This window comes from Mastomys coucha, unplaced genomic scaffold, assembly GCF_008632895.1.
Source record: "Mastomys coucha isolate ucsf_1 unplaced genomic scaffold, UCSF_Mcou_1 pScaffold21, whole genome shotgun sequence".
NCBI classification, from domain to species: domain Eukaryota; kingdom Metazoa; phylum Chordata; class Mammalia; order Rodentia; family Muridae; genus Mastomys; species Mastomys coucha.
This window is the reverse complement of record NW_022196904.1, coordinates 149,248,220-149,257,816: the sequence shown is the minus strand read 5'-3', so window position 1 is coordinate 149,257,816 and position 9,597 is coordinate 149,248,220. Positions and strand designations below refer to the sequence as shown.

The 9,597-nt window shown below is 39.9% G+C and overlaps 1 long non-coding RNA gene across 1 annotated transcript; it reads left to right on the top strand.

The window, feature by feature from the left end:
- The first annotated feature begins 1,141 nt into the window (after positions 1-1,141).
- LOC116101113 lies at positions 1,142-9,269 on the top strand. Its single transcript, XR_004122784.1, has 4 exons — positions 1,142-1,317; positions 1,720-1,905; positions 7,960-8,147; positions 9,132-9,269. It is a non-coding gene; the product is annotated as an uncharacterized LOC116101113 (long non-coding RNA).
- Positions 9,270-9,597: the final 328 nt, after the last annotated feature.

Genomic DNA, 9,597 nt, shown 5'->3' with positions numbered 1-9,597 from the left:
ACTCCCTGTTATAGCTCTTGACCCCAGACATAGAGATTTTGAAAACATGCCTGGGTCTTAAAAAGGGCAATCCCTGACTCAACTCCAGAGCCAGCTTTTCAATAAAGTAGAACATCATAAAACTACTTTTATATGATCCATATCCAAATGACATTTGAATCCCTACTATATTTAATTCACTTTCCAGAAAGCCCGGAGGTAAATTTTGAGCCTCCATTGGTGGGAGGAGAAAAGGTAAGCTTACACATTCAAGGAAGACCAGTCATATAAAACAGACAGTGAAATTACACAGTAAAGTTTCACATTGAAGGAAGACCACTCAGAATGCACCATTTATTCATACATATACAACAGACAAAACTAACCTTTTGGTAAAGTCGGGGAGGGGGTTGTAAGATCAGTAGCTGAGTGACATCATAAGCTGCCATAGTAAATGGCTAAAGGGTGTGGGGACAGAGTTTAAGCTCAGCCGCAATAGGAAATCCATATGGGGCTGGGAGTTTTCTTCAAAGTTGCCAACTGAGCTCCAATCCTAGCTCTGGGTATTCCACTCTGTGACATATTGCCATCAAATCCCATGTTCCCAAAGTGCCACCATTTCTGAACTGACCTAGTGTTTCAATCCTGTTATTCACCTATTCAGTCCTAGAATCAGAATGTATGATGACATGTATAGGCACAAGACAAGAAACAGAATCAAAATGACAGCAGAAAACAGAGTAAAAAGACAATAGAAAAGACAAGACAGAGACATTTAGCAACTGGAGTCTTCTGGTTCAGAGTCCATGAGTTTGATCAAGAGAAATTGGGCTTTGGAACCCTGCTAAGGGATACTAGAGTGCTGGGCTTCTCTGAGTTCTTCAGCTCTCAGTATCACCAGGGGGGGCTCAGGGCTCCAAGGCAGTTCAGAAGAGAATAACTCATGGCTATAGCTGAACTCCAATTAACCAAAAATAGTTCGACCAAGTCCAAATTTTCCCCAAACCAAATGAATATTAGACTTGGCACTCAGATGGTCATTCATCTAGGCAATGACTGAATAGAGGAAATACTGCTGCATCCAACATTCCACCTAGAACCTGGCTTCGGGCTCAGAACAAATGATGTAGATGAGACACAAACAAAACTCAGAGACCTCTTACCTTGCAACCCAATGGAGACTGAGGACCTTAGGGAAGAGGAAAGCTAATGGATGAGAAACTTCTCTCAGCGGCCATTCCCTGGTAGTTCCTACCCCAGGCAGGTCACTTGGACCTCAGTGGGACACCAAATCTTCATGGTGTCAAAGACCAGAAGCTAACGCCGAGACATTGCAAGGTAAAAGTTTTTATTTACAGCTGGGCCAAAGTTGCCGTCTCCCTTAGTAAAAGAATAAAGAGTTCTAGACTAAGAGCAGCAGGGCCTTTTTATAACAACCAAGCGAATGATTACAAAAGTGCAATTTTGCAGTTGTTTTTATGATCATGGGAAAGGTACATGCTGTGGGTCAGACAGTTATCAGAACATACCATGAAACATTTTGTGGTCAGTAAGTTCTTGGAACATGTCATGAGACAATGGAAACAATTTATGAAGTATAAACTACAAAGTTATGGAAGAAGAACAAATCAAAATATAGTTGACCCTCAGCTTGGGACATGAATAGAGACTAACATCTTTAGGAAAAGGAAGGGGAAAAAGAGTCAACTGGCCCTTAACATTCCTATTTCCATTTGACAGAAATTTTACTCTAGACTTATACCCAAGGAAACAGGATGCCTCTGCTTTCATCAGTTAAAGAATATGATCTCTCACCAGGAGTGGTGGATCCCCAGTACTTCTCAAGTTGCTCCTTCAGCTCAATTCCTGATGACTGTGGCACAGAGGTCAGAATAGTCTGTCTCTACTCAGCTCCTGCTTTACGAGGTAGTATGCTGTGTTACCTCATCCATGGGTTACATGACACACAAAAGACAAGTTGAAATACTAGACATTGTAACTAGAAATTTAGGAAGTTCCTCTAGAGTCCTCACATGGTACCAGGGAAACTGGAATACTCTCATAAGGCTCTTAGATTTTTTTAATAAAAGAACTTTAAAGACAATGTTACTAGAGTTTAAAAAACAAACCAAACAAACAATAAAAACTAACCAACCAAACAAACAAACAAAACCGGACCTAGAAGCTGTGAATCTTAGCAGGCTGGCTGAAGGAGAATGGAAGTTATAAAAGGAAAAGCAAACAAACAAACAAAATTAGGCTGTTTAAGACAGATGGTATGGGAGTATAATAGCCATAGGGAAGGAAAGGCACTTACAAAAAAAAATTGTGAAGCTCCAAGTACCATAGGAAGGCATGTTTGGAACAGAAATAGAAGAAAATGAAGAGTTAACAATTTTTGAGTAATTCAGAAAAACAGGCTGACTTACAAAGCTGCTCTGTAAGCAACTGTGCAAAGGTAGGAACAGGGGAATGAAAAGTACATTTTCTCATTAAAGGGATAATTATTCCCCCAGCTTCTTTAACATGGCTTAAGGTGGTTCTGCATTCTTGAGGTGTGGTCTGTCAGTCAGGTGATTGATTAACCTAATTATAATGTCGGATCCCCACCCAGGCCAGAGATTTCATTTTCTTAAGCTGAAGGAAATAAGTTTTCCCTTAATGTACCACTACTGCTGTTACTGCTGTTGTTACAACTCTGCCATCACACCCTAGATAACTTGAACAGCAGGGGTTTTCCCTGGTCTAGCTGGTCTAGCAGTGGCTGTGCCCAAAGCTTTTGAAAAGGCAAGAGGCAATACCAGCTCAGAGCTTTCTGAAGGAATTGCCTCTATTTGAAACAAGTTTTGAGGACATTCAAGTCTAAGAACACTGAAAAACAATGGAGATGGTGGCAGTGGCAAGGATGAGGAGGCTATATACAAGTTCTGTGAGAGTGAAAAGCTGTATCATGGGACTTCTAGTCTACCAGAGACAACCCAGCACAAAGGCCTCATGAGATCACAACAAACCTCAGAGATTGAATCAAAATATGTCCAAATGAAGGCTCTTAAGACTCTGACATTAATTGGACAAGACTGTATGCAATTTATATCAAAGGCATTGTCAAAAACAGCACAGCAATCAGCTGTCAGTAAGTGAAGATTAATTCTATAAGGATGAAATTGGTCCATCAATACTTAACTGTTATGAGCATGCATTCACTAAACATCAAAACACACAAGACAAAACATGACACAGAACTGGGTGTGATGGGTCAAGCCAGTAACCCCAGCACATGAGAAGCTATAATAAAAATATCACAGAGTTCTAGGCATTGGTTCAGGACTTCCCAGGAAAATTTCCCACAATGCACATTAAAAAATTGAATAAGTTATGTGACATGTATATATTTGCAAGAAACCTTACTTGAGGATTGTCAAATTTTAGTAAATATGTAACATATAGACATATTAGTCAAACCTGGATATTCTCACCTGAAATTCAGTAGTCAAGGGGTAGAGGCAAAAGTATGTTACTAACGTGTACAACACAGTGAGCTCAAGACTAGCCCATATTATCTGATGTGATCCTGTTTTAAAATTATTTTTTAGCATATGAAATCCATTGACAGTGTACATAATATCCAAACGGTATATCTGCCTGCATATATACTATATCATGTGGTGGGTAGATATCGGATGAGCCTATATCCTGAAATAAGGACATGATTGCTCCTGAGTATGGCTGTGATGAAAGTTTATTATAGATATGAGGGACAACTCACCAAAAGGCATCTAGAAGAGTCCAGACTGATGTGGGCAAGAGGTCTTAACGAAGCCATTGGAGATAAATGAGGGGAGAATGGGGGCAAGAAGCCCAAGAGAGATACAGATGCAGAGCCAGCCAGGAACCATGAGATCATGTAGTCAAATGGCTGATGATCATTATATAGGGATCAGTAGCTCAGGGAAGCAAAGCCCAGGCCCTGGAGAAGTTTAGGGTAGGTGTGAGTGAGACATGCTAGGAGGAACCACAGGTATTGAGTGAGACTTATCCTGGATTTCTTTGAGACCTAACAAGTTTCCAAGTACATTTACTTATATATTTGAATTTTAAACTAATTACCTAATCACTTTAACTTACAAAGCATGGAGAATGGTCAAATATTAAGGAATAATTTTAACAAAACATACAAGCTTATATTGTAAAGACTGTGCATCACTATTGAGAGAACTCAGACTTGAATAAATAAAAGGGATCTGATTCCATGGGTCAGAATATTAAATGTTATTACAATGACAATATTTCCCAAATTGATCTATAGATTTCACACAATCCCCACTAAATTCACCTATTTTGCTTTGATTTATCTTGCAGAAATTAAGCTGTTCCCAAAATTTGTATGTAGGGTTTGAGTCACATAGAATAGCCAGAGAGATTTTTAAAAGGAGAAAAAATTTTGAGGACTCATACTTCTCAATTCTAAAACTAGCTTCAGAATTATATTAGTCAAGTCTATGAGGCAGTAAGAAGTGGATTTGCATACAGATCAGCGCCATAATAATTGAGGATAGAGAGATAGCCCATTGTCTTAGTCAGCTTTCCATTACTATAATGAAATATCTGACTCATGCTACTTAGAAAAAGTTAGTTTGACTCTTAGTACTGAAGCTGTCTAGACAACATAGGTTCTGTAGAGAGTCTGCCCTTGGCTACATCTCCTCATGGAAGATAGCAATGCCAAACCATCTGCAAAACTGAGGAAGGGACATGCTGCCCTCAGGAAGAGAGAAGCCAAGCCTGCTCCTCTTGTAACAGTCATGGAAAGGAACTTAAGCCTTCAATAAGAACTGCCTTGGGAGAGCATCTCTCAGTGAAATAAGGAACTCCTACTAGACATTACCTCTCAAAAAGTCTACCACCCATCAATAACCACAGCATATGAACCTTGGGGAATACAAATCATGTTCAAGTCAAGGCACCTTGAATAAATCTTGCTGAGGCCACTAAATACAGAAGTCATCTTTTTAATAAACGTAGTAAAGGAAAAAATTATATATTACACAGAAAAGCATGATCTTGAGGTGGGAGTGTAATTCAATGATAGAATATATGCAAAGCATGTGTGAGTTCCTGAGCTCCATTCCCAGAACAGAAAGAGAGAGAGAGAGAGAGAGAGAGAGAGAGAGAGAGAGAGAGAGAAGTAGTAAGGGCTTAAAAATGAAGAGAGAGGGAACAAGGGACAGAATGAGTGAAAAGGAGAGGAAAGGCAAGTGAGAGAGGGGGAGAGAAATGGAGAGACAGGGATAAATGAAGGGAGGGAAACTGGATGCTTGCCAGACATAATATATAACACTTAATTCCATGGATCCTAGACTAAATAGAAAAGATTAAATCACAGCTGTTTCAACCTATGCACCCCAACCCCTTCGGGCTTGTGTATCACATATCTGCACATCAGATGTTTCTATTACAATTTATAACAGTAGCAAAATTAATGTTATTCAGTAGCAACAAAGTCATTTTATGGTTCCACAACCTGAGGAAATGTACTAAAGGGTTGTACTATTAGGAAAGTTGGAAACCATTGATTTAGGGGAAGTAAAGACTTCCCCTAAATAAATAGCATTCATGACTACTAGGCAATAGTTGCTTAGACATTAAACCTGAAATATAAGCAATAAAAGAGAACATAGATTTATTGGACTTTACTGAAATCAAAAATTTTTGTATGTGACTGAAATAATTGAAAGAGTATATACTAAAATGGCTGTGCTTGTTGGTTTTGCCAGCTTGGTAGAAATCAAGATACATCCAGGAAGATGGAATCTTAATTTAGGAAAAAATAGCCCCCATAACATTGGTCTTCTGACAAGTTTGTGGAACATTTTCTTCATTACTAATTAATGATTGGGAGGGTTTGGTCCACTGTGGGTGGTGCCACCCTTGGCCAGGTTATCCTGGGTGATATAGTAGTGTAGACAGAGCAAGCCACGGGAGGAACCCAGTAAGCAGCACCCCTCCGTGGCTTCTGCTTCAGTTTTTGCTTCCAGCTTCATGCTTTCAGAATTCTATCTCCAGGTTTATGCCTAGAGTTCCTTCTTCAGTGAACTTTGTCTCTGAACTTCAGTGGACTGTGTCTTTCTCAGTAGACTGTGACTCTGTATTAGTTAGTGTTTTATACAGTCGTAGAACTTATGGAGTAATCTCTATATATTAATGGAAATTACTGGAATGACAATATACAGTCCAACCAACTCAACAATGGGCAGCTGCAAATTGGAACTCCAAGAGTCTAGTAGTTGCTCAGTCTCAGGTGGCTGGATGTTTCAGCTTGTCTTTTATATCAACTGAGATCCTAAGGAAGTTAGTGCCAACAGATGTGCTGGCAAGTAAGTGCAAGCAGGTAAAGAAGAGTGAGTCTTCCTTCTTCCATTGTCCTTAGGTAGGCCTCCAGCAGAAAGTATGGCCCAGATTAAAGGTGTATACCACCACACCTGGATTTAAACTGTTCTTGGAACTTGCTCTATCCCAAGCTGGCTTGGACTCAGAAATCTGCTTGCCTCTGTCTCCTGGGATTAAAGGCTTGTACCACTTTGTCTGAGCCTAAACTTTTCATGGCCTCTATGCTGCAAGATCTGGATCAAAAGCACTTGTCATCCCTGGTCAAGATGTAGATCAAAAACATGTGTTTTCCAGACTCAAGATCTGGATCACAGGTGTGCCCTCCATTTCTGGATTGTAGTTCATTCCAGCAATAGTCAAGGTAACACCTGGCAATAGCCATCACAGTCTCCAAACATGTAAGCCAAAGAAATCCTTTCTTCCCTAAGTTTGCTTTTCATGGTGTTTTATCACAGCAATAAAAAGTAAGATAATGAGAAAAATACTTACATAACACATATCTTATAAGTATCTTACATTAAAAGTATGTAATGAGGGGCTGGTGAGATGGCTCAGCGGGTAAGAGCACTGACTGCTCTTCCGAAGGTCCTGAGTTAGGATCCCAGCAACCACATGGTGGCTCACAACCACCCATAATGAGATCTGACGCCCTCTTCTGGTGCGTCTGGAGACAGCTACAGTGTATTATGCTGGAGCAAGTGGGACCAGAGGAAGCAGAGGTCCTGAGTTCAATTCCCAGCAGCCATACACATGATGGCTCACGGCCATCTGTACAGCTACAGTGCACTCATACATATAAAATAAATAAAATGTTTAAAAAAAGTATGTAATGAACCATCCAATGATAAAAAGACATTAAAAAGATTCAGACAGACATTTCTCCAAGGAGGTATAAGTGGCTAATGGAAACATGCCAAAATGCTGCTCATCAGTGGACATTAATGAAATCAAAAGCAAAAAGGCACTTCATCCCTATGGAGATGGCTGGAATGAAAGCAATAATTATGAGTGCTGACAAGAATATAACTGGAACTCTAGCACATGACTGATGGAAATTGAAACAGTCCAGCTGCTTGGGAAATGGTCTGACAATTAATTAAAATTTATACCAACAAGTGACATATAACCTTACAGTTTATTCCCGGGCACCCAAGAGAAATAAAAACACATATTAATATGCACACAAAATCTTATAAAGCAAATAATAATGGTAGCATTATTCATAGTGGCAAAAATGTTCACAATAAAAATCTCCATCAGCTGATGAACTGATAAGATGTCGTGCATCCATTGCAAATGAATATTATTTGTTGGTAAAAAGAAATCCAAGCAATATACTACAAGAAAGCTTGCATGTAGTATGGGAAGTGAAGGAGGTGGACCACAGATGGTAATTACATTGGTATGAACCACGCAGGACAAAAAGATAAAAAGAGGTTGAGGGTTTGAGTAAATATCGGGTATGATAGAAATGTATTTGAGCATGTCTATTCTGCTTTTCAGTGTCTCTTTGGGTAGTATCCAATAACAGAGCTGTTCATTGTTCAAAAAAGGAAGACTAAATGTTCAGTTTTGCTTCTCTCTGACTTTCAGTTGCAGGTTTCTTATCGCAACAGAGGACTCACAAACCCACCTGAATTTGTCCTCTGCTAATAGCCCCTCACAGAGTACACTGTGAGCATGGAGCAGAAACTAAGGAGTGGGAATGGGATGGGAAGAGTGAGGTTCCATAGGTTGACGCTGGAAGTCTTCCATGATCAGCATCAGATGCTAGACATCAGGTAAGCATAGTATTTAAAGTTGTCTGAAATGTAGTATTCTTAAAAATGTGATAGGCAATAGAAAAAAAAACCCAAAGAAGTAAATATGTTTTTAAATTCATCCTACCAGCCTAGTGAGAAATTGCAAATGGATTTCAAGCATATGCCAAAACAAGCTGATTATAATATCCCTTTTATTTACCTTGAAACAGCCCCTGCTGTGAGGAATGGTGACAGCAACATGTAAAGATGCATCCAAGGCTAAGAAAGGAAGAGGGGTGAGCCAGACAAGACCCCTTCCAAACATGGCAGTGACAAAAGACATCTCCGCCAGTCAGTCTATCGAGGGGCTGTGATAATTCAGAGACATTATTAGACAGTCAAGAAAGCAAGGCTGAGGAATGATGGAAGGGTCTGGCAGGAGAAATTGTCAAAAGACTGGCATCCATCACAGTTAAGTGTGTGTCTCCACTGATTCCATGCACCCTGCAGTGAGCCTGCCAAACAGATCTTGGATGCCACAATGATGAGATGGATACTGTGAGGATGACGGATGGAGTAGCCATCTGCAGCTGGGACTAGACAGAGAGGCATTGTCCTTGCTGGGCTTTGGACAGGTGGTTCTCAAAGATCTCACACTAACTCTTTGCAGCTAAGTGTACACAAGGGGAAGGAAGTATCACATGATCTGGATACCTGTGTCTGAGTTTGTCTTCATTAATAGTTAGAAAAATCAAAGGTATGGCATGGCTAAAGTATCTCAAGGATGTGCAAAAACAGAGCCTTTATAGATTTTCTGATCAAGGCTTTATTAACTGTTTGTTGTGATTTCTTTCTATTTTGTGATGGAATCAATATTCAAAGCAATTGTTACATGATGCCAGCCACTTCTGTGCTATGTACTTTATGTATAATTTCAGACTAAACTTCTCAATGATAGAGCTATCACTAAGCCCATCTGAACGCTGTTAAAATTGGGTCTAACAAAATGATGTATGTCACTAGGTTGAAGCCAAGCCATCAGCCGCCAAGTAACAGATTCTGCTGGACCAGCGGGATGTTTGACTCCTAGGACTGGCCTCTCTGTTCAGTCTGTGACATCTAACCTCCCAAATACAACTAGAGTGGTCTCTAGGTTGGTCAGAGCTTATGTCCTCTACATGAACAAGGTTTTCTTGGTTTTGAACTCACTATTCTGAACAGTTAAGTTTCCCCTTGGTATGAAAACTTAGAAATAACAGGTCTTTTTCTTCAGTTCAGTCCTGGTCCCTTAAATCTTCCTACACTGAGGCTATCAGGGTGGGGTCAAGTCCTATATTAGTCATAAGGGCAAGAACTCAATTGGTATGTGTGTGTGTGTGTGTGTGTGTGTGTGTGTGTGTGTGGTGTATGTGTGTGAGGGTTATGGTATATGTGTAGAAGTGGTATATATGGTATATATGTGTGGTATATGTATGTGAGTGGTATATGT